Source organism: Pituophis catenifer, unplaced genomic scaffold, assembly GCF_029215685.1.
Source record: "Pituophis catenifer annectens isolate HBS135680 unplaced genomic scaffold, rPitCat1.0.hap2 SCAF_5, whole genome shotgun sequence".
NCBI lineage: Eukaryota > Metazoa > Chordata > Lepidosauria > Squamata > Colubridae > Pituophis > Pituophis catenifer.
The window spans coordinates 97,551,019-97,575,492 of NW_027256885.1; positions in this window are offsets into that span (position 1 = coordinate 97,551,019).

Sequence of the window (24,474 nt, forward strand, 5' to 3'; positions counted from 1 at the left end):
CCTTTCCCATTCCCATTCCCATTACCTTTGCCATTCCCTATTCTATTCTATTCTATTCTATTCTATTCTGTTCTGTTCTGTTCTATTCTATTCTATTCTATTCTATTCTATTCTATTCTATTCTATTCCCATTCCCATCCCCATCCCCATCCCCATCCCCATCCCCATCCCCATCCCCTTTCCCATTCCCATTCCCATTACCTTTGCCATTCCATATTCTATTCTACTCTATTCTACTCTGTTCTATTCTATTCTATTCTATTCTATTCTATTCTATTCTATTCTATTCTATTCTATTCTATTCTATTCTCATTCCCGTTCCCGTTCCCATTCCGTATTCTATTCTATTCTATTCTATTCTATTGTCATTCCCGTTCCCGTTCCCGTTCCCATTCCGTATTCTATTCTATTCTATTCTATTCTATTCTATTCTATTCTATTCTATTCTATTCCCATTCCGTATTCTATTCTATTCTATTCTATTCTATTCTATTCTATTCTATTCTATTCTATTCTATTCTATTCTATTCTATTCCCATTCCCATCCCCATCCCCATCCCCATCCCCATCCCCATCCCCATCCCCATCCCCAACCCCTTTCCCATTCCCATTCCCATTCCCATTACCTTTGCCATTCCATATTCTATTCTACTCTATTCTACTCTGTTCTATTCTATTCTATTCTATTCTATTCTATTCTATTCTATTCTATTCTATTCTATTCTATTCTATTCTGTTCCCTTGCCTTTCTTATTACCTTTCCCATTCCCATTACCTTTCCTTTTCCCATTACCTTTCCCAATCCCATTACCTTTGCCATTCCATATTCTATTCTATTCTATTCTATTCTACTCTGTTCTATTCTATTCTATTCTATTCCCATTTCGTATTCTATTCTATTCTATTCTATTCTATTCTATTCTATTCTATTCTATTCTATTCTATTCTATTCTATTCTATTCTATTCTATTCTACTCTGTTCTGTTCTATTCTATTCTATTCTATTCTATTGTCATTCCCGTTCCCGTTCCCGTTCCCATTCCGTATTCTATTCTATTCTATTCTATTGTCATTCCCGTTCCCGTTCCCGTTCCCGTTCCCATTCCCATTCCGTATTCTATTCTATTCTATTCTATTCTATTCTATTCTATTCTATTCTATTCTATTCACTTCCCATTCCGATTACCTTTCCATTTCACATTACCGTTCCCATTTACATTACCTTGGCCATTCCCTATTCTATTCTATTCTATTCTATTCTATTCTATTCTATTCTATTCCCATTCCTTATTCTATTCTATTCTATTCTGTTCTGTTCTGTTCTGTTCTGTTCTGTTCTGTTCTGTTCTATTCTATTCCCTTTCCCTTTCCCTTTCCCTTTCCCTTTCCCTTTCCCTTTCCCTTTCCCATTCCCTATTCTATTCTATTCTATTCTATTCTATTCTATTCTATACTATTCTATTCTATTCCCTTTCCCTTTCCCATTCCCATTCCCATTCCCATTCCCATTCCCATTCCCCATTCTGTTCTGTTCTGTTCTGTTCTGTTCCTTTCCCATTCCCATTACCTTTCCATTTCCCATTACCGTTCCCATTCCCATTCCCTTGGCCATTCCCTATTCTATTCTATTCTATTCTATTCTATTCTATTCTATTCTATTCTGTTCTGTTCTATTCTATTCCCTTTCCCATTCCCATTCCCATTCCCATTCCCGTTCCCGTTCCCATTCCGTATTCTATTCTATTCTATTCTATTCTATTCTATTCTATTCTATTCTATTCTATTCTATTCTATTCTATTCTATTCTATTCTATTCTATTGTCACTCCCGTTCCCGTTCCCATTCCGTATTCTGTTCTGTTCTGTTCTGTTCTGTTCTGTTCTATTCTATTCTATTCTATTCTATTCTATTCTATTCCCATTCCCATCCCCATCCCCATCCCCATCCCCATCCCCATCCCCATCCCCTTTCCCATTCCCATTCCCATTACCTTTGCCATTCCCTATTCTATTCTATTCTATTCTATTCTATTCTATTCTATTCTATTCTATTCTATTCTGTTCTGTTCTGTTCTATTCTATTCTATTCTATTCTATTCTATTCACTTCCCATTCCGATTACCTTTCCATTTCACATTACCGTTCCCATTTCCATTACCTTGGCCATTCCCTATTCTATTCTATTCTATTCTATTCTATTCTATTCTATTCTATTCTATTCCCATTCCTTATTCTATTCTATTCTATTCTGTTCTGTTCTGTTCTGTTCTGTTCTGTTCTGTTCTATTCTATTCCCCTTTCCCTTTCCCTTTCCCTTTCCCTTTCCCTTTCCCTTTCCCTTTCCCATTCCCTATTCTATTCTATTCTATTCTATTCTATTCTATTCTATTCCCTTTCCCTTTCCCATTCCCATTCCCATTCCCATTCCCATTCCCTATTCTGTTCTGTTCTGTTCTGTTCTGTTCCGTTCCCATTCCCATTACCTTTCCATTTCCCATTACCGTTCCCATTCCCATTCCCTTGGCCATTCCCTATTCTATTCTATTCTATTCTATTCTATTCTATTCTATTCTGTTCTGTTCTATTCTATTCCCTTTCCCATTCACATTCCCATTCCCATTCCCGTTCCCATTCCCATTCCGTATTCTATTCTATTCTATTCTATTCTATTCTATTCTATTCTATTCTATTCTATTCTATTCTATTGTCACTCCCGTTCCCGTTCCCGTTCCCATTCCGTATTCTGTTCTGTTCTGTTCTGTTCTGTTCTGTTCTATTCTATTCTATTCTATTCTATTCTATTCTATTCTATTCTATTCTATTCTATTCCCATCCCCATCCCCATCCCCATCCCCATCCCCATCCCCATCCCCATCCCCTTTCCCATTCCCATTCCCATTCCCATTACCTTTGCCATTCCCTATTCTATTCTATTCTATTCTATTCTATTCTATTCTATTCTATTCTATTCTATTCCCTTTCCCATTCCCATTCCCATTCCCATTCCCATTCCCATTCCCATTCCCTATTCTGTTCTGTTCTGTTCTGTTCTGTTCTGTTCTGTTCTATTCAGTTCCCATTCCCATTACCTTTCCTTTTCCCATTACCTTTCCCATTCCCATTAACTTTGCCATTCCATATTCTATTCTATTCTATTCTATTCTATTCTATTCTATTCTATTCTATTCTATTCTATTCTATTCTATTCTATTCTGTTCCCTTGCCTTTCTTATTACCTTTCCCATTCCCATTACCTTTCCTTTTCCCATTACCTTTCCCATTCCCATTACCTTTGCCATTCCATATTCTATTCTATTCTATTCTATTCTACTCTGTTCTATTCTATTCTATTCTATTCTATTCTATTCTATTCTATTCTATTCTATTCTATTCTATTCTATTCTATTCTATTTTATTCTATTCTATTCTATTCTATTCTGTTCAGTTCCCATTCCCATTACCTTTCCATTTCCCATTACCGTTCCCATTCCCATTCCCTTGGCCATTCCCTATTCTATTCTATTCTATTCTGTTCTGTTCTGTTCTGTTCTGTTCTGTTCTATTCTATTCTATTCTATTCTATTCTATTCTATTCTATTCTATTCCCATTCCGTATTCTATTCTATTCTATTCTATTCTATTCTATTCTATTCTATTCTATTCTATTCTATTATTTTATTCTATTCTATACTATTCACTTCCCATTCCGATTACCTTTCCATTTCACATTACCGTTCCCATTTCCATTACCTTGGCCATTCCCTATTCTATTCTATTCTATTCTATTCTATTCTATTCTATTCTATTCCCATTCCTTATTCTATTCTATTCTATTCTATTCTATTCTGTTCTGTTCTGTTCTGTTCTGTTCTGTTCTATTCTATTCCCTTTCCCTTTCCCTTTCCCATTCCCATTCCCTATTCTATTCTATTCTATTCTATTCTATTCTATTCTATTCTATTCCCATTCCGTATACTATTCTATTCTATTCTGTTCTGTTCTGTTCTGTTCTGTTCTGTTCTGTTCTGTTCTATTCTATTCCCTTTCCCTTTCCCTTTCCCTTTCCCTTTCCCTTTCCCTTTCCCATTCCCTATTCTATTCTATTCTATTCTATTCTATTCTATTCCCTTTCCCTTTCCCATTCCCATTCCCATTCCCATTCCCATTCCCATTCCCATTCCCATTCCCATTCCCTATTCTGTTCTGTTCTGTTCTGTTCTGTTCTGTTCAGTTCCCATTCCCATTACCTTTCCATTTCCCATTACCGTTCCCATTCCCATTCCCTTGGCCATTCCCTATTCTATTCTATTCTATTCTATTCTATTCTATTCTATTCTGTTCTGTTCTATTCTATTCCCTTTCCCATTCCCATTCCCATTCCCATTCCCATTCCCATTCCCATTCCCATTCCCTATTCTATTCTATTCTATTCTATTCTGTTCTGTTCTGTTCTGTTCTGTTCTGTTCTGTTCTGTTCAGTTCCCATTCCCATTACCTTTCCTTTTCCCATTGCCTTTCCCATTCCCATTACCTTTGCCATTCCATATTCTATTCTATTCTATTCTATTCTATTCTATTCTATTCTATTCTATTCTATTCTATTCTATTCTATTCTATTCTATTCCCATTCTATTCTATTCTATTCTATTCTATTCTATTCTATTCTATTCTATTCTATTCTATTCTATTCTATTCACTTCCCATTCCGATTACCTTTCCATTTCACATTACCGTTCCCATTTCCATTACCTTGGCCATTCCCTATTCTATTCTATTCTATTCTATTCTATTCTATTCTATTCTATTCTATTCTATTCCCATTCCTTATTCTATTCTATTTTGTTCTGTTCTGTTCTGTTCTGTTCTATTCCCTTTCCCTTTCCCTTTCCCTTTCCCTTTCCCTTTCCCTTTCCCTTTCCCTTTCCCTATTCTATTCTATTCTATTCTATTCTATTCTATTCTATTCTATTCTATTCTGTTCAGTTCCCATTCCCATTACCTTTCCATTTCCCATTACCGTTCCCATTCCCATTCCCATTCCCATTCCCTATTCTGTTCTTTTCTGTTCTGTTCTGTTCAGTTCCCATTCCCATTACCTTTCCATTTCCCATTACCATTACCATTCCCATTCCCTTGGCCATTCCCTATTCTATTCTATTCTATTCTATTCTATTCTATTCTGTTCTATTCTATTCCCTTTCCCATTCCCATTCCCATTCCCATTCCCGTTCCCGTTCCCATTCCCTTTGCCATTCCATATTCTATTCTACTCTATTCTACTCTGTTCTATTCTATTCTATTCTATTCTATTCTATTCTATTCTATTCTATTCTATTCTATTCTATTCTGTTCCCTTGCCTTTCTTATTACCTTTCCCATTCCCATTACCTTTCCTTTTCCCATTACCTTTCCCAATCCCATTACCTTTGCCATTCCATATTCTATTCTATTCTATTCTATTCTACTCTGTTCTATTCTATTCTATTCTATTCCCATTTCGTATTCTATTCTATTCTATTCTATTCTATTCTATTCTATTCTATTCTATTCTATTCTATTCTATTCTACTCTGTTCTGTTCTATTCTATTCTATTCTATTCTATTGTCATTCCCGTTCCCGTTCCCGTTCCCATTCCGTATTCTATTCTACTCTATTCTATTGTCATTCCCGTTCCCGTTCCCGTTCCCGTTCCCATTCCCATTCCGTATTCTATTCTATTCTATTCTATTCTATTCTATTCTATTCTATTCTATTCTATTCTATTCTATTCTATTCTATTCACTTCCCATTCCGATTACCTTTCCATTTCACATTACCGTTCCCATTTACATTACCTTGGCCATTCCCTATTCTATTCTATTCTATTCTATTCTATTCTATTCTATTCTATTCTATTCTATTCCCATTCCTTATTCTATTCTATTCTATTCTGTTCTGTTCTGTTCTGTTCTGTTCTGTTCTGTTCTGTTCTGTTCTGTTCTATTCCCTTTCCCTTTCCCTTTCCCTTTCCCTTTCCCTTTCCCTTTCCCTTTCCCATTCCCTATTCTATTCTATTCTATTCTATTCTATTCTATTCTATTCTATACTATTCTATTCTATTCCCTTTCCCTTTCCCATTCCCATTCCCATTCCCATTCCCATTCCCATTCCCTATTCTGTTCTGTTCTGTTCTGTTCTGTTCCTTTCCCATTCCCATTACCTTTCCATTTCCCATTACCGTTCCCATTCCCATTCCCTTGGCCATTCCCTATTCTATTCTATTCTATTCTATTCTATTCTATTCTATTCTATTCTGTTCTGTTCTATTCTATTCCCTTTCCCATTCCCATTCCCATTCCCGTTCCCGTTCCCATTCCGTATTCTATTCTATTCTATTCTATTCTATTCTATTCTATTCTATTCTATTCTATTCTATTCTATTCTATTCTATTGTCACTCCCGTTCCCGTTCCCATTCCGTATTCTGTTCTGTTCTGTTCTGTTCTGTTCTGTTCTATTCTATTCTATTCTATTCTATTCTATTCTATTCTATTCTATTCCCATTCCCATCCCCATCCCCATCCCCATCCCCATCCCCATCCCCATCCCCTTTCCCATTCCCATTCCCATTACCTTTGCCATTCCCTATTCTATTCTATTCTATTCTATTCTATTCTGTTCTGTTCTGTTCTATTCTATTCTATTCTATTCTATTCTATTCTATTCTATTCTATTCTATTCCCATTCCCATCCCCATCCCCATCCCCATCCCCATCCCCATCCCCATCCCCTTTCCCATTCCCATTCCCATTACCTTTGCCATTCCATATTCTATTCTACTCTATTCTACTCTGTTCTATTCTATTCTATTCTATTCTATTCTATTCTATTCTATTCTATTCTATTCTATTCTATTCTCATTCCCGTTCCCGTTCCCATTCCGTATTCTATTCTATTCTATTCTATTCTATTGTCATTCCCGTTCCCGTTCCCGTTCCCATTCCGTATTCTATTCTATTCTATTCTATTCTATTCTATTCTATTCTATTCTATTCTATTCTATTCTATTCCCATTCCGTATTCTATTCTATTCTATTCTATTCTATTCTATTCTATTCTATTCTATTCTATTCTATTCTATTCTATTCCCATTCCCATCCCCATCCCCATCCCCATCCCCATCCCCATCCCCATCCCCATCCCCAACCCCTTTCCCATTCCCATTCCCATTCCCATTACCTTTGCCATTCCATATTCTATTCTACTCTATTCTACTCTGTTCTATTCTATTCTATTCTATTCTATTCTATTCTATTCTATTCTATTCTATTCTATTCTATTCTATTCTATTCTGTTCCCTTGCCTTTCTTATTACCTTTCCCATTCCCATTACCTTTCCTTTTCCCATTACCTTTCCCAATCCCATTACCTTTGCCATTCCATATTCTATTCTATTCTATTCTATTCTACTCTGTTCTATTCTATTCTATTCTATTCCCATTTCGTATTCTATTCTATTCTATTCTATTCTATTCTATTCTATTCTATTCTATTCTATTCTATTCTATTCTATTCTATTCTATTCTATTCTACTCTGTTCTGTTCTATTCTATTCTATTCTATTCTATTGTCATTCCCGTTCCCGTTCCCGTTCCCATTCCGTATTCTATTCTATTCTATTCTATTGTCATTCCCGTTCCCGTTCCCGTTCCCGTTCCCATTCCCATTCCGTATTCTATTCTATTCTATTCTATTCTATTCTATTCTATTCTATTCTATTCTATTCTATTCACTTCCCATTCCGATTACCTTTCCATTTCACATTACCGTTCCCATTTACATTACCTTGGCCATTCCCTATTCTATTCTATTCTATTCTATTCTATTCTATTCTATTCTATTCCCATTCCTTATTCTATTCTATTCTATTCTGTTCTGTTCTGTTCTGTTCTGTTCTGTTCTGTTCTGTTCTATTCTATTCCCTTTCCCTTTCCCTTTCCCTTTCCCTTTCCCTTTCCCTTTCCCTTTCCCATTCCCTATTCTATTCTATTCTATTCTATTCTATTCTATTCTATACTATTCTATTCTATTCCCTTTCCCTTTCCCATTCCCATTCCCATTCCCATTCCCATTCCCATTCCCCATTCTGTTCTGTTCTGTTCTGTTCTGTTCCTTTCCCATTCCCATTACCTTTCCATTTCCCATTACCGTTCCCATTCCCATTCCCTTGGCCATTCCCTATTCTATTCTATTCTATTCTATTCTATTCTATTCTATTCTGTTCTGTTCTGTTCTATTCTATTCCCTTTCCCATTCCCATTCCCATTCCCATTCCCGTTCCCGTTCCCATTCCGTATTCTATTCTATTCTATTCTATTCTATTCTATTCTATTCTATTCTATTCTATTCTATTCTATTCTATTCTATTCTATTCTATTCTATTGTCACTCCCGTTCCCGTTCCCATTCCGTATTCTGTTCTGTTCTGTTCTGTTCTGTTCTGTTCTATTCTATTCTATTCTATTCTATTCTATTCTATTCCCATTCCCATCCCCATCCCCATCCCCATCCCCATCCCCATCCCCATCCCCTTTCCCATTCCCATTCCCATTACCTTTGCCATTCCCTATTCTATTCTATTCTATTCTATTCTATTCTATTCTATTCTATTCTATTCTGTTCTGTTCTGTTCTATTCTATTCTATTCTATTCTATTCTATTCTATTCTATTCTATTCCCATTCCCATCCCCATCCCCATCCCCATCCCCATCCCCATCCCCATCCCCTTTCCCATTCCCATTCCCATTACCTTTGCCATTCCATATTCTATTCTACTCTATTCTACTCTGTTCTATTCTATTCTATTCTATTCTATTCTATTCTATTCTATTCTATTCTATTCTCATTCCCGTTCCCGTTCCCATTCCGTATTCTATTCTATTCTATTCTATTCTATTGTCATTCCCGTTCCCGTTCCCGTTCCCATTCCGTATTCTATTCTATTCTATTCTATTCTATTCTATTCTATTCTATTCTATTCTATTCTATTCTATTCTATTCTATTCTATTCCCATTCCGTATTCTATTCTATTCTATTCTATTCTATTCTATTCTATTCTATTCTATTCTATTCTATTCTATACTATTCACTTCCCATTCCGATTACCTTTCCATTTCACATTACCGTTCCCATTTCCATTACCTTGGCCATTCCCTATTCTATTCTATTCTATTCTATTCTATTCTATTCTATTCTATTCTATTCTATTCCCATTCCTTATTCTATTCTATTCTATTTTATTCTTTTCTGTTCTGTTCTGTTCTGTTCTGTTCTGTTCGTTCTGTTCTATTCCCTTTCCCTTTCCCTTTCCCATTCCCATTCCCTATTCTATTCTATTCTATTCTATTCTATTCTATTCTATTCTATTCTATTCCCATTCCGTATACTATTCTATTCTGTTCTGTTCTGTTCTGTTCTGTTCTGTTCTATTCTATTCCCTTTCCCTTTCCCTTTCCCCTTCCCATTCCCATTCCCATTCCCTATTCTATTCTATTCTATTCTATTCTATTCTATTCTATTCTGTTCTATTCTATTCCAATTCCTTATTCTATTCTATTCTGTTCTGTTCTGTTCTGTTCTGTTCTGTTCTATTCCCTTTCCCTTTCCCATTCGCATTCCCTAATCTATTCTATTCTATTCTATTCTATTCTATTCTATTCTATTCTATTCTATTCTATTCCCATTCCGTATACTATTCTATTCTATTCTATTCTGTTCTGTTCTGTTCTGTTCTGTTCTGTTCTGTTCTGTTCTCTTCTATTCTATTCCCTTTCCCTTTCCCTTTCCCTTTCCCTTTCCCTTTCCCTTTCCCTTTCCCTTTCCCATTCCCTATTCTATTCGATTCTATTCTATTCGATTCTATTCTGTTCTATACTATTCTATTCTATTCTATTCCCTTTCCCTTTCCCTTTCCCTTTCCCTTTCCCTTTCCCTTTCCCTTTCCCATTCCCTATTCTATTCGATTCTATTCTATTCGATTCTATTCTATTCTATTCTATTCTATTCTATTCTATTCTATTCTATTCTATTCTATTCAATTCTATTCCCATTCCCATCCCCATCCCCATCCCCATCCCCATCCCCATCCCCTTTCCCATTCCCATTCCCATTCCCATTACCTTTGCCATTCCATATTCTATTCTACTCTATTCTATTCTGTTCTGTTCTGTTCTGTTCTGTTCTATTCCCTTTCCCTTTCCCTTTCCCTTTCCCATTCCCATTCCCATTCCCTATTCTATTCTATTCTATTCTATTCTATTCTATTCTATTCTATTCTATTCTATTCTATTCTATTCCCATTCCGTATACTATTCTATTCTATTCTGTTCTGTTCTGTTCTGTTCTGTTCTATTCCCTTTCCCTTTCCCTTTCCCTTTCCCATTCCCATTCCCTATTCTATTCTATTCTATTCTATTCTATTCTATTCTATTCTATTCTATTCCCATTCCTTATTCTATTCTATTCTGTTCTGTTCTGTTCTGTTCTGTTCTGTTCTGTTCTATTCCCTTTCCCTTTCCCTTTCCCATTCCCATTCCCTAATCTATTCTATTCTATTCTATTCTATTCTATTCTATTCTATTCTATTCTATTCTATTCTATTCTATTCTATTCTAATCTATTCTATTCCCATTCCGTATACTATTCTATTCTATTCTATTCTATTCTATTCTATTCTGTTCTGTTCTGTTCTGTTCTCTTCTCTTCTATTCCCTTTCCCTTTCCCTTTCCCTTTCCCTTTCCCTTTCCCTTTCCCTTTCCCATTCCCTATTCTATTCGATTCTATTCGATTCTATTCTATTCTGTTCTATTCTATTCCCTTTCCCATTCCCATTCCCATTCCCATTCCCATTCCCGTTCCCATTCCGTATTCTATTCTATTCTATTCTATTCTATTCTATTCTATTCTATTCTATTCTATTCTATTCTATTCTATTCTATTCTATTGTCACTCCCGTTCCCGTTCCCGTTCCCATTCCGTATTCTGTTCTGTTCTGTTCTGTTCTGTTCTATTCTATTCTATTCTATTCTATTCTATTCTATTCTATTCTATTCTATTCTATTCTATTCTATTCTATTCTATTCTATTCTATTCTATTCTATTCTATTCTATTCTATTCTATTCCCATTCCCATCCCCATCCCCATCCCCATCCCCATCCCCATCCCCATCCCCTTTCCCATTCCCATTCCCATTCCCATTACCTTTGCCATTCCATATTCTATTCTACTCTATTCTACTCTGTTCTATTCTATTCTATTCTATTCTATTCTATTCTATTCTATTCTATTCTATTCTATTCTGTTCCCTTGCCTTTCTTATTACCTTTCCCATTCCCATTACCTTTCCTTTTCCCATTACCTTTCCCAATCCCATTACCTTTGCCATTCCATATTCTATTCTATTCTATTCTATTCTATTCTATTCTATTCTATTCTATTCTATTCTATTCTATTCTATTCTATTCTATTCTATTCTATTCTATTCTGTTCAGTTCCCATTCCCATTACCTTTCCTTTTCCCATTACCTTTCCCTTTCCCATGACCTTTGCCATTCCATATTCTATTCTATTCCCATTTCGTATTCTATTCTATTCTATTCTATTCTATTCTATTCTATTCTATTCTATTCTATTCTATTCTATTCTATTCTACTCTATTCTATTCTATTCTATTCTATTCTATTGTCATTCCCGTTCCCGTTCCCGTTCCCATTCCGTATTCTATTCTATTCTATTCTATTCTATTCTATTCTATTCTATTCACTTCCCATTCCGATTACCTTTCCATTTCACATTACCGTTCCCATTTCCATTACCTTGGCCATTCCCTATTCTATTCTATTCTATTCTATTCTATTCTATTCTATTCTATTCCCATTCCTTATTCTATTCTATTCTATTCTGTTCTGTTCTGTTCTGTTCTGTTCTGTTCTGTTCTGTTCTATTCTATTCCCCTTTCCCTTTCCCTTTCCCTTTCCCTTTCCCTTTCCCTTTCCCTTTCCCATTCCCTATTCTATTCTATTCTATTCTATTCTATTCTATTCTATTCTATTCCCTTTCCCTTTCCCATTCCCATTCCCATTCCCATTCCCATTCCCTATTCTGTTCTGTTCTGTTCTGTTCTGTTCCGTTCCCATTCCCATTACCTTTCCATTTCCCATTACCGTTCCCATTCCCATTCCCTTGGCCATTCCCTATTCTATTCTATTCTATTCTATTCTATTCTATTCTGTTCTGTTCTATTCTATTCCCTTTCCCATTCACATTCCCATTCCCATTCCTGTTCCCATTCCCATTCCGTATTCTATTCTATTCTATTCTATTCTATTCTATTCTATTCTATTCTATTCTATTCTATTCTATTCTATTCTATTGTCACTCCCGTTCCCGTTCCCGTTCCCATTCCGTATTCTGTTCTGTTCTGTTCTGTTCTGTTCTGTTCTATTCTATTCTATTCTATTCTATTCTATTCTATTCTATTCTATTCCCATCCCCATCCCCATCCCCATCCCCATCCCCATCCCCATCCCCATCCCCTTTCCCATTCCCATTCCCATTCCCATTACCTTTGCCATTCCCTATTCTATTCTATTCTATTCTATTCTATTCTATTCTATTCTATTCTATTCTATTCCCTTTCCCATTCCCATTCCCATTCCCATTCCCATTCCCATTCCCATTCCCTATTCTGTTCTGTTCTGTTCTGTTCTGTTCTGTTCTGTTCTGTTCTGTTCTATTCAGTTCCCATTCCCATTACCTTTCCTTTTCCCATTACCTTTCCCATTCCCATTAACTTTGCCATTCCATATTCTATTCTATTCTATTCTATTCTATTCTATTCTATTCTATTCTATTCTATTCTATTCTATTCTGTTCCCTTGCCTTTCTTATTACCTTTCCCATTCCCATTACCTTTCCTTTTCCCATTACCTTTCCCATTCCCATTACCTTTGCCATTCCATATTCTATTCTATTCTATTCTATTCTACTATGTTCTATTCTATTCTATTCTATTCTATTCTATTCTATTCTATTCCCATTCCCATTCCCATCCCCATCCCCATCCCCATCCCCATCCCCATCCCCTTTCCCATTCCCATTCCCATTCCCATTACCTTTGCCATTCCATATTCTATTCTACTCTATTCTACTCTGTTCTATTCTATTCTATTCTATTCTATTCTATTCTATTCTATTCTATTCTATTCTATTCTATTCTATTCTATTCTATTCTGTTCCCTTGCCTTTCTTATTACCTTTCCCATTCCCATTACCTTTCCTTTTCCCATTACCTTTCCCAATCCCATTACCTTTGCCATTCCATATTCTATTCTATTCTATTCTATTCTATTCTATTCTATTCTATTCTATTCTATTCTATTCTATTCTATTCTATTCTATTCTATTCTATTCTATTCTATTCTATTCTATTCTGTTCAGTTCCCATTCCCATTACCTTTCCTTTTCCCATTACCTTTCCCTTTCCCATGACCTTTGCCATTCCATATTCTATTCTATTCCCATTTCGTATTCTATTCTATTCTATTCTATTCTATTCTATTCTATTCTATTCTATTCTATTCTATTCTATTCTATTCTATTCTATTCTATTCTACTCTATTCTATTCTATTCTATTCTATTCTATTGTCATTCCCGTTCCCGTTCCCGTTCCCATTCCGTATTCTATTCTATTCTATTCTATTCTATTCTATTCTATTCACTTCCCATTCCGATTACCTTTCCATTTCACATTACCGTTCCCATTTCCATTACCTTGGCCATTCCCTATTCTATTCTATTCTATTCTATTCTATTCCCATTCCTTATTCTATTCTATTCTATTCTGTTCTGTTCTGTTCTGTTCTGTTCTGTTCTGTTCTGTTCTATTCTATTCCCCTTTCCCTTTCCCTTTCCCTTTCCCTTTCCCTTTCCCTTTCCCTTTCCCATTCCCTATTCTATTCTATTCTATTCTATTCTATTCTATTCTATTCCCTTTCCCTTTCCCATTCCCATTCCCATTCCCATTCCCATTCCCTATTCTGTTCTGTTCTGTTCTGTTCTGTTCCGTTCCCATTCCCATTACCTTTCCATTTCCCATTACCGTTCCCATTCCCATTCCCTTGGCCATTCCCTATTCTATTCTATTCTATTCTATTCTATTCTATTCTGTTCTGTTCTATTCTATTCCCTTTCCCATTCACATTCCCATTCCCATTCCTGTTCCCATTCCCATTCCGTATTCTATTCTATTCTATTCTATTCTATTCTATTCTATTCTATTCTATTCTATTCTATTCTATTCTATTGTCACTCCCGTTCCCGTTCCCGTTCCCATTCCGTATTCTGTTCTGTTCTGTTCTGTTCTGTTCTGTTCTATTCTATTCTATTCTATTCTATTCTATTCTATTCTATTCTATTCCCATCCCCATCCCCATCCCCATCCCCATCCCCATCCCCATCCCCATCCCCTTTCCCATTCCCATTCCCATTCCCATTACCTTTGCCATTCCCTATTCTATTCTATTCTATTCTATTCTATTCTATTCTATTCTATTCTATTCCCTTTCCCATTCCCATTCCCATTCCCATTCCCATTCCCATTCCCATTCCCTATTCTGTTCTGTTCTGTTCTGTTCTGTTCTGTTCTGTTCTGTTCTGTTCTATTCAGTTCCCATTCCCATTACCTTTCCTTTTCCCATTACCTTTCCCATTCCCATTAACTTTGCCATTCCATATTCTATTCTATTCTATTCTATTCTATTCTATTCTATTCTATTCTATTCTATTCTATTCTATTCTGTTCCCTTGCCTTTCTTATTACCTTTCCCATTCCCATTACCTTTCCTTTTCCCATTACCTTTCCCATTCCCATTACCTTTGCCATTCCATATTCTATTCTATTCTATTCTATTCTACTCTGTTCTATTCTATTCTATTCTATTCTATTCTATTCTATTCTATTCTATTCTATTCTATTCTATTCTATTCTATTCTATTCTATTCTATTCTATTCTATTCTATTCTATTCTATTCTGTTCAGTTCCCATTCCCATTACCTTTCCATTTCCCATTACCGTTCCCATTCCCATTCCCTTGGCCATTCCCTATTCTATTCTATTCTATTCTGTTCTGTTCTGTTCTGTTCTGTTCTGTTCTGTTCTATTCTATTCTATTCTATTCTATTCTATTCTATTCTATTCTATTCTATTCCCATTCCGTATTCTATTCTATTCTATTCTATTCTATTCTATTCTATTCTATTCTATTCTATTATTTTATTCTATTCTATACTATTCACTTCCCATTCCGATTACCTTTCCATTTCACATTACCGTTCCCATTTCCATTACCTTGGCCATTCCCTATTCTATTCTATTCTATTCTATTCTATTCTATTCTATTCTATTCCCATTCCTTATTCTATTCTATTCTATTCTATTCTATTCTGTTCTGTTCTGTTCTGTTCTGTTCTGTTCTGTTCTATTCTATTCCCTTTCCCTTTCCCTTTCCCATTCCCATTCCCTATTCTATTCTATTCTATTCTATTCTATTCTATTCTATTCTATTCCCATTCCGTATACTATTCTATTCTATTCTGTTCTGTTCTGTTCTGTTCTGTTCTGTTCTGTTCTGTTCTATTCTATTCCCTTTCCCTTTCCCTTTCCCTTTCCCTTTCCCTTTCCCTTTCCCATTCCCTATTCTATTCTATTCTATTCTATTCTATTCTATTCCCTTTCCCTTTCCCATTCCCATTCCCATTCCCATTCCCATTCCCATTCCCATTCCCATTCCCTATTCTGTTCTGTTCTGTTCTGTTCTGTTCTGTTCAGTTCCCATTCCCATTACCTTTCCATTTCCCATTACCGTTCCCATTCCCATTCCCTTGGCCATTCCCTATTCTATTCTATTCTATTCTATTCTATTCTATTCTATTCTGTTCTGTTCTATTCTATTCCCTTTCCCATTCCCATTCCCATTCCCATTCCCATTCCAATTCCCATTCCCATTCCCTATTCTATTCTATTCTATTCTATTCTGTTCTGTTCTGTTCTGTTCTGTTCTGTTCTGTTCAGTTCCCATTCCCATTACCTTTCCTTTTCCCATTGCCTTTCCCATTCCCATTACCTTTGCCATTCCATATTCTATTCTATTCTATTCTATTCTATTCTATTCTATTCTATTCTATTCTATTCTATTCTATTCCCATTCTATTCTATTCTATTCTATTCTATTCTATTCTATTCTATTCTATTCTATTCTATTCACTTCCCATTCCGATTACCTTTCCATTTCACATTACCGTTCCCATTTCCATTACCTTGGCCATTCCCTATTCTATTCTATTCTATTCTATTCTATTCTATTCTATTCTATTCTATTCCCATTCCTTATTCTATTCTATTTTGTTCTGTTCTGTTCTGTTCTGTTCTATTCCCTTTCCCTTTCCCTTTCCCTTTCCCTTTCCCTTTCCCTTTCCCTTTCCCTTTCCCTATTCTATTCTATTCTATTCTATTCTATTCTATTCTATTCTATTCTGTTCAGTTCCCATTCCCATTACCTTTCCATTTCCCATTACCGTTCCCATTCCCATTCCCATTCCCATTCCCTATTCTGTTCTTTTCTGTTCTGTTCTGTTCAGTTCCCATTCCCATTACCTTTCCATTTCCCATTACCATTACCATTCCCATTCCCTTGGCCATTCCCTATTCTATTCTATTCTATTCTATTCTATTCTGTTCTATTCTATTCCCTTTCCCATTCCCATTCCCATTCCCATTCCCGTTCCCGTTCCCATTCCCTTGGCCATTCCCTATTCTATTCTATTCTATTCTGTTCTGTTCTGTTCTGTTCTGTTCTATTCTATTCTATTCTATTCTATTCTATTCTATTCTATTCTATTCCCATTCCGTATTCTATTCTATTCTATTCTATTCTATTCTATTCTATTCTATTCTATTCTATTCTATTCTATTCTATTTTATTCTATTCTATTCTATTCTATTCTGTTCAGTTCCCATTCCCATTACCTTTCCATTTCCCATTACCGTTCCCATTCCCATTCCCTTGGCCATTCCCTATTCTATTCTATTCTATTCTGTTCTGTTCTGTTCTGTTCTGTTCTATTCTATTCTATTCTATTCTATTCTATTCTATTCTATTCTATTCCCATTCCGTATTCTATTCTATTCTATTCTATTCTATTCTATTCTATTCTATTCTATTCTATTCTATTATTTTATTCTATTCTATACTATTCACTTCCCATTCCGATTACCTTTCCATTTCACATTACCGTTCCCATTTCCATTACCTTGGCCATTCCCTATTCTATTCTATTCTATTCTATTCTATTCTATTCTATTCTATTCTATTCCCATTCCTTATTCTATTCTATTCTATTCTATTCTGTTCTGTTCTGTTCTGTTCTGTTCTGTTCTGTTCTATTCTATTCCCTTTCCCTTTCCCTTTCCCATTCCCATTCCCTATTCTATTCTATTCTATTCTATTCTATTCTATTCCCATTCCGTATACTATTCTATTCTATTCTGTTCTGTTCTGTTCTGTTCTGTTCTATTCTATTCCCTTTCCCTTTCCCTTTCCCTTTCCCTTTCCCTTTCCCTTTCCCTTTCCCTTTCCCATTCCCTATTCTATTCTATTCTATTCTATTCTATTCTATTCTATTCCCTTTCCCTTTCCCATTCCCATTCCCATTCCCATTCCCATTCCCATTCCCATTCCCATTCCCTATTCTGTTCTGTTCTGTTCTGTTCTGTTCTGTTCAGTTCCCATTCCCATTACCTTTCCATTTCCCATTACCGTTCCCATTCCCATTCCCTTGGCCATTCCCTATTCTATTCTATTCTATTCTATTCTATTCTATTCTATTCTATTCTGGTCTATTCTATTCCCTTTCCCATTCCCATTCCCATTCCCATTCCCATTCCCATTCCCATTCCCTATTCTATTCTATTCTATTCTATTCTATTCTATTCTGTTCTGTTCTGTTCTGTTCTGTTCTGTTCAGTTCCCATTCCCATTACCTTTCCTTTTCCCATTGCCTTTCCCATTCCCATTACCTTTGCCATTCCATATTCTATTCTATTCTATTCTATTCTATTCTATTCTATTCTATTCTATTCTATTCTATTCTATTCTATTCTATTCTATTCTATTCTATTCTATTCTATTCTATTCTATTCTATTCACTTCCCATTCCGATTACCTTTCCATTTCACATTACCGTTCCCATTTCCATTACCTTGGCCATTCCCTATTCTATTCTATTCTATTCTATTCTATTCTATTCTATTCTATTCTATTCTATTCTATTCTATTCCCATTCCTTATTCTATTCTATTCTGTTCTGTTCTGTTCTGTTCTGTTCTGTTCTATTCCCTTTCCCTTTCCCTTTCCCTTTCCCTTTCCCTTTCCCTATTCTATTCTATTCTATTCTATTCTATTCTATTCTATTCTATTCTATTCTATTCTATTCTATTCTATTCTATTCTGTTCAGTTCCCATTCCCATTACCTTTCCATTTCCCATTACCGTTCCCATTCCCATTCCCATTCCCATTCCCTATTCTGTTCTTTTCTGTTCTGTTCTGTTCAGTTCCCATTCCCATTACCTTTCCATTTCCCATTACCATTCCCATTCCCATTCCCTTGGCCATTCCCTATTCTATTCTATTCTATTCTATTCTATTCTGTTCTATTCTATTCCCTTTCCCATTCCCATTCCCATTCCCATTACCTTTGCCATTCCATATTCTATTCTATTCTATTCTATTCTATTCTATTCTATTCTATTCTATTCTATTCTGTTCCCTTGCCTTTCTTATTACCTTTCCCATTCCCATTCCCATTCCTTTTCCCATTACCTTTCCCATTCCCATTACCTTTGCCATTCCATATTCTATTCTATTCTATTCTATTCTATTCTACTCTGTTCTATTCTATTCTATTCTATTCTATTCTATTCTATTCTATTCTATTCTATTCTATTCTATTCTATTCTATTCTATTCTGTTCAGTTCCCATTCCCATTACCTTTCCATTTCCCATTACCGTTCCCATTCCCATTCCCTTGGCCATTCCCTATTCTATTCTATTCTATTCTATTCTGTTCTGTTCTGTTCTATTCTATTCTATTCTATTCTATTCTATTCTATTCTATTCTATTCTATTCTATTCTATTCTATTCCCATTCCGTATTCTATTCTATTCTATTCTATTCTATTCTATTCTATTCTATTCTATTCTATTCTATTCTATTCTATTCTATTCTATTTTATTCTATTCTATACTATTCACTTCCCATTCCGATTACCTTTCCATTTCACATTACCGTTCCCATTTCCATTACCTTGGCCATTCCCTATTCTATTCTATTCTATTCTATTCTATTCTATTCTATTCTATTCTATTCTATTCTATTCTATTCTGTTCCCTTGCCTTTCTTATTACCTTTCCCATTCCCATTCCCATTCCTTTTCCCATTACCTTTCCCATTCCCATTACCTTTGCCATTCCATATTCTATTCTATTCTATTCTATTCTATTCTACTCTGTTCTATTCTATTCTATTCTATTCTATTCTATTCTATTCTATTCTATTCTATTCTATTCTATTCTATTCTATTCTATTCTGTTCAGTTCCCATTCCCATTACCTTTCCATTTCCCATTACCGTTCCCATTCCCATTCCCTTGGCCATTCCCTATTCTATTCTATTCTATTCTATTCTGTTCTGTTCTGTTCTATTCTATTCTATTCTATTCTATTCTATTCTATTCTATTCTATTCTATTCTATTCTATTCTATTCCCATTCCGTATTCTATTCTATTCTATTCTATTCTATTCTATTCTATTCTATTCTATTCTATTCTATTCTATTCTATTCTATTCTATTCTATTTTATTCTATTCTATACTATTCACTTCCCATTCCGATTACCTTTCCATTTCACATTACCGTTCCCATTTCCATTACCTTGGCCATTCCCTATTCTATTCTATTCTATTCTATTCTATTCTATTCTATTCTATTCTATTCCCATTCCTTATTCTATTCTATTCTATTCTATTCTGTTCTGTTCTGTTCTGTTCTGTTCTGTTCTGTTCTGTTCTGTTCCCTTTCCCTTTCCCTTTCCCTTTCCCTTTCCCATTCCCATTCCCATTCCCTATTCTATTCTATTCTATTCTATTCTATTCTATTCTATTCTATTCTATTCTATTCTATTGTCATTCCCGTTCCGGTTCCCGTTCCCATTCCGTATTCTATTCTATTCTATTCTATTGTCATTCCCGTTCCCGTTCCCATTCCGTATTCTATTCTATTCTATTCTATTCTATTCTATTCTATTCTATTCCCATTCCGTATACTATTCTATTCTATTCTGTTCTGTTCTGTTCTGTTCTGTTCTGTTCTGTTCTGTTCTATTCCCTTTCCCTTTCCCTTTCCCTTTCCCTTTCCCATTCCCTATTCTATTCTATTCTATTCTATTCTATTCTATTCTATTCTATACTGTTCTATTCTATTCTATTCCCTTTCCCATTCCCATTCCCATTCCCATTCCCATTCCCATTCCCATTCCCATTCCCATTCCCTATTCTGTTCTGTTCTGTTCTGTTCTGTTCAGTTCCCATTCCCATTACCTTTCCATTTCCCATTACCGTTCCCATTCCCATTCCCTTGGCCATTCCCTATTCTATTCTATTCTATTCTATTCTGTTCTGTTCTGTCAAGTATTTGCAAGCCATTGGCACATATATCATACAGACACTAGTGGAGGCAGAAAGTGCCCCCACCCCTATGTGGAGAGGAGGGGCTTACACTGAGTATAAAACCCCCTCTAACCTTTCCACCTCGCGCTCTCTTTTATGTTTGTTCTCCATGAGACATGATCTTTGATAGGGGTGGTCACACACGCTGTGTGCCCCCTATCCTAATGGATATTAAGACAGCCTTTGTATATAGTTAATATGTTTTGTTATATGAATAAATACATTTATCACATTTATTCATGCATCTGCCTTTGGACTCTTCTATGCTCCTGGGTGTTTTCTACGATCCCAATTTCCACAGAATGGTAGCAGAGGGAATGGTAGCAGAACTCCACTCCAGGAGCTGTTGAAAAGGCGAGATGCCCTCCAAAATAACCTGTGAGAGAAGCTCCCCTGTTGTGACCAGAGGCCTTCAACAGAGGAGAACTTCACAGCAGCCCCAGACTGAATCAACGATGGAAAACATTGAAGGGGGTTTCCATCCAGCTACACCCTGGCAGCCAGAGGCCACCCAGATGCAGCAAGAGATCCCAGGGGCCGAGCCAAGCGATGCTGGAGAAGGCTTCTTCAGCACTGACGAAGAGGGGGCAGAAGGACCAGATGAAAGCCTGGACAGGCAAGTGGCTGAGATGTCAGAAGAGGAGTGCAGAGCAGCGCTCGCCTGCCTCCTGAAGACAAGGGCAGCAGCCAGAGAGAGGCCTGAGGAGGCAGCACCAGAGATGCCTGCCATCCCGGTAAGGACTCCCCTGCCTGATCTCTCCAAGATGGCGCCTGCCGCCAGAGAGACTGCCCCCCCACCCAGTTTCCCGCCAAACAAAATGGCCGCCAGGCCACTTCCGGAGGCAACTTCCTCCAAGATGGCTGCTCCCCTGGGCACTTTGCCAGAACCACGAGCCAGGCCCTCCCCAACCCCACAGCCCAGGCCTACAACGCCAGCCAGTCAGTTCAGCCTTCCAGCGGCCCAGAGGACCACTCCGAGCCCACAAGGCCCTTGCCAGGCCCCGCCTGCCATGGCAAACATCAAAGAGGCCATAGAGGCCCTGGTCGCTGCCCTGCAACTAATGGAGCAACCACCCACTGGCCCCCCCGAGGTCCCAGACCCAGCTGCCCACTCAAGGAGGGCCCCAAATCCAACCTCCCACCCCCGGAGGAACCCAGATGGACCTGCAGCCTCCCACCCCCCACTGCAGAGGCGCTCACCATTCACTGAATGCTCCAGGGAGGCCCAGGCTGAGGCCTCCGCACCTTTCCGGCCCTGCTGGGATGATCCGGAGCTGCAATCCTGCTCCTCTGATGGAGAAGAGGAGATCCAGAGACATTTCCAGGCCTACCCAGCCCATGGACCTCATCTGATGAGCCTCCAGTCTCCAGAAAGATCTCCAGGCCTTCTTCCCACTCCTCCAAGGCTTCCCCGCCACATCGCTGATGTCCGGGCCTATTCTGAGGCTCCAGCCAGACCTGACTTCAGAGCTCAGAGAGGGAGATCGGAGCTCCAACAAGAAAAGGCTTTGGAGCATGCTCCATTTCCTGCACGTGCCCAGTTGCTTCAAACTACAGAAGGACTACAAAAAGGAGCCAGACCTAAGCAATCGATCCCAGGCTTAGGGATCCCAATGCCATTCACATCAGGATCTTTTCAGCCATTTGAACAACTCCCCATGCAGTTTAATGGCAATAATTTTGTAACTTTGCCAAATAATTTTGAAAAATTACATTTAAGTGGTCAGAATTTTAAAAAATGGTGTAAAGAGATTCAGATAATTCTCTTAAGAGAAAATACTCTGGACATGATCAAAAGACCACCCCCTTTACCTTGGAGCCCTGAAATTGAGTTCCTGCATAAAAGAGCTTACACAACTCTGTTAAGTTCTATAGACACAGCTCTGTATGCCAGTCTTTCAGACGGCCTCACAGCTCAGGAAGTTTGGACTGCCCTATATAATTTGTTCCATAGTGACAATATGGCTGCAACCAGCAGATTGTCAAGAATTTTCCACAACTATAAACTCAGACCTGGTGTCAAAATGGGGGAACATTTGGCAACGCTTAAAGCCATGAGGGATGAGCTTATACAGAGGGGGGAGCCTGTTTCTGAATCCACTTTAATTAGTGTGATGTTGAACTCCCTAGACAAATCCTGGAGTCCCTTTATTATTTCTCTAGAAGGGGTTTCTAGGGAACAAAGAAATATAGAATACTTTTCTGGCCGCTTTATTGAGGAAGATTTAAGACGCAGAGATGAGGAACAACAAGAAATGAAGGAGGCATATCACAGGCCTAGGCCTCAGAGGAGGCGCCAGGACACAAGTGAAAGGATTAATACCCTTCCCACCTGCTTTGACTGTGGCATACAAGGTCACTTTAAAAGGGAGTGCCCTCGCTCTAGGGCCAACACGGCTGGACTTAAGCACAATAAAAATAAAAGAGGCCGTGGAAGAGGGGGAGGTGGTCATAAAGGATACCAATTCTGTAGTGTCACTAGTGACAATCACACCTCCCAGGTAAAGGATGCTGAGGGGCTGTGGCTTCTTGATTCAGGTGCATCAACGCATATAGCCAACACGAAGCCACGATTTAAGGTTTTACACCCACTCAAATCCTCAGTAAAAGTTGCCACTGGGGACAAGGCAGAGGTAACTGGGGAAGGCGTGATCAATGTGCCTGGTATAGGAGATGTCACAGAGGCACTGTATGTTCCCTCAATCAAGAACAACCTTTTAAGCATCTTAAAATTGACTGAAGATAAAAATGTAAAACTGGTTTTTGAGAAGGGTGGAGGTTATGTTTCCGAAAATGGGAGTGTTGTTGGCGATATTGTAAAAATCAACAATTTGCCTTATTTTTCCCCAAAAGCACAGGTCAAAAGGCACAAGAAACCTAACAAGAGGGCTCAGGGAGCTAACGCCCAGATAGAGCAGAAAGCTTCTGTGCCAGCCCCCAGGTTGTCCAAACTCAAGGACCCTGGACCTAAAACCAATGAAGCTTTTAAACCAGCTCCTAGGACATTCAAAGCCATTAAGGCTGAGCCCATTAAGGTCACAACTCCTCAGCCAACCCTGAGGAACTCTAAGGTGACCATTAATCCAGTGCCTACTCTCATTACTGAACAGACCAAATCTTGTAATGGTAAGATACATAAGGTTGACAAAGTATGCATGGGTAAACCTTTACATTTGGATTGTGCTCATATATTACACCGCAGGCTAGGCCATGCCAGCTTCCCGGTTATTAAGAAAATGCAAGATTTTTCTGATGGGCTTAAGATAAAGAATTGTAATACCTATTTGGAATGTGCCATCTGTAAGGCAGCAAAATCTAAAACTGCTGCTATACCTAAGGTCTCTTCCCGTCGTGCAAGGTACCCTTATCAGCTGGTACACATGGATTTGGTTGGTCCTTTTAGACCCTCCCTTGGTAGGGGGCGTTATTTTTTAACGGTAGTAGATGATTACTCTCGTTATGGCCATGTATTTATTTTAAAGGACAAAACTGAAGTCTTTACCAACTTCAAATATCTTTACAACCAGATCCAAACGCAACACAAGGTGTGCATCGCTCAGGTGCAGAGTGATAGGGGGACTGAGTTTACATCCAAGATTTTTGAAAAGTGGATGAAGGAGAGAGGTATCCTCCATTTTAAATCATCCCC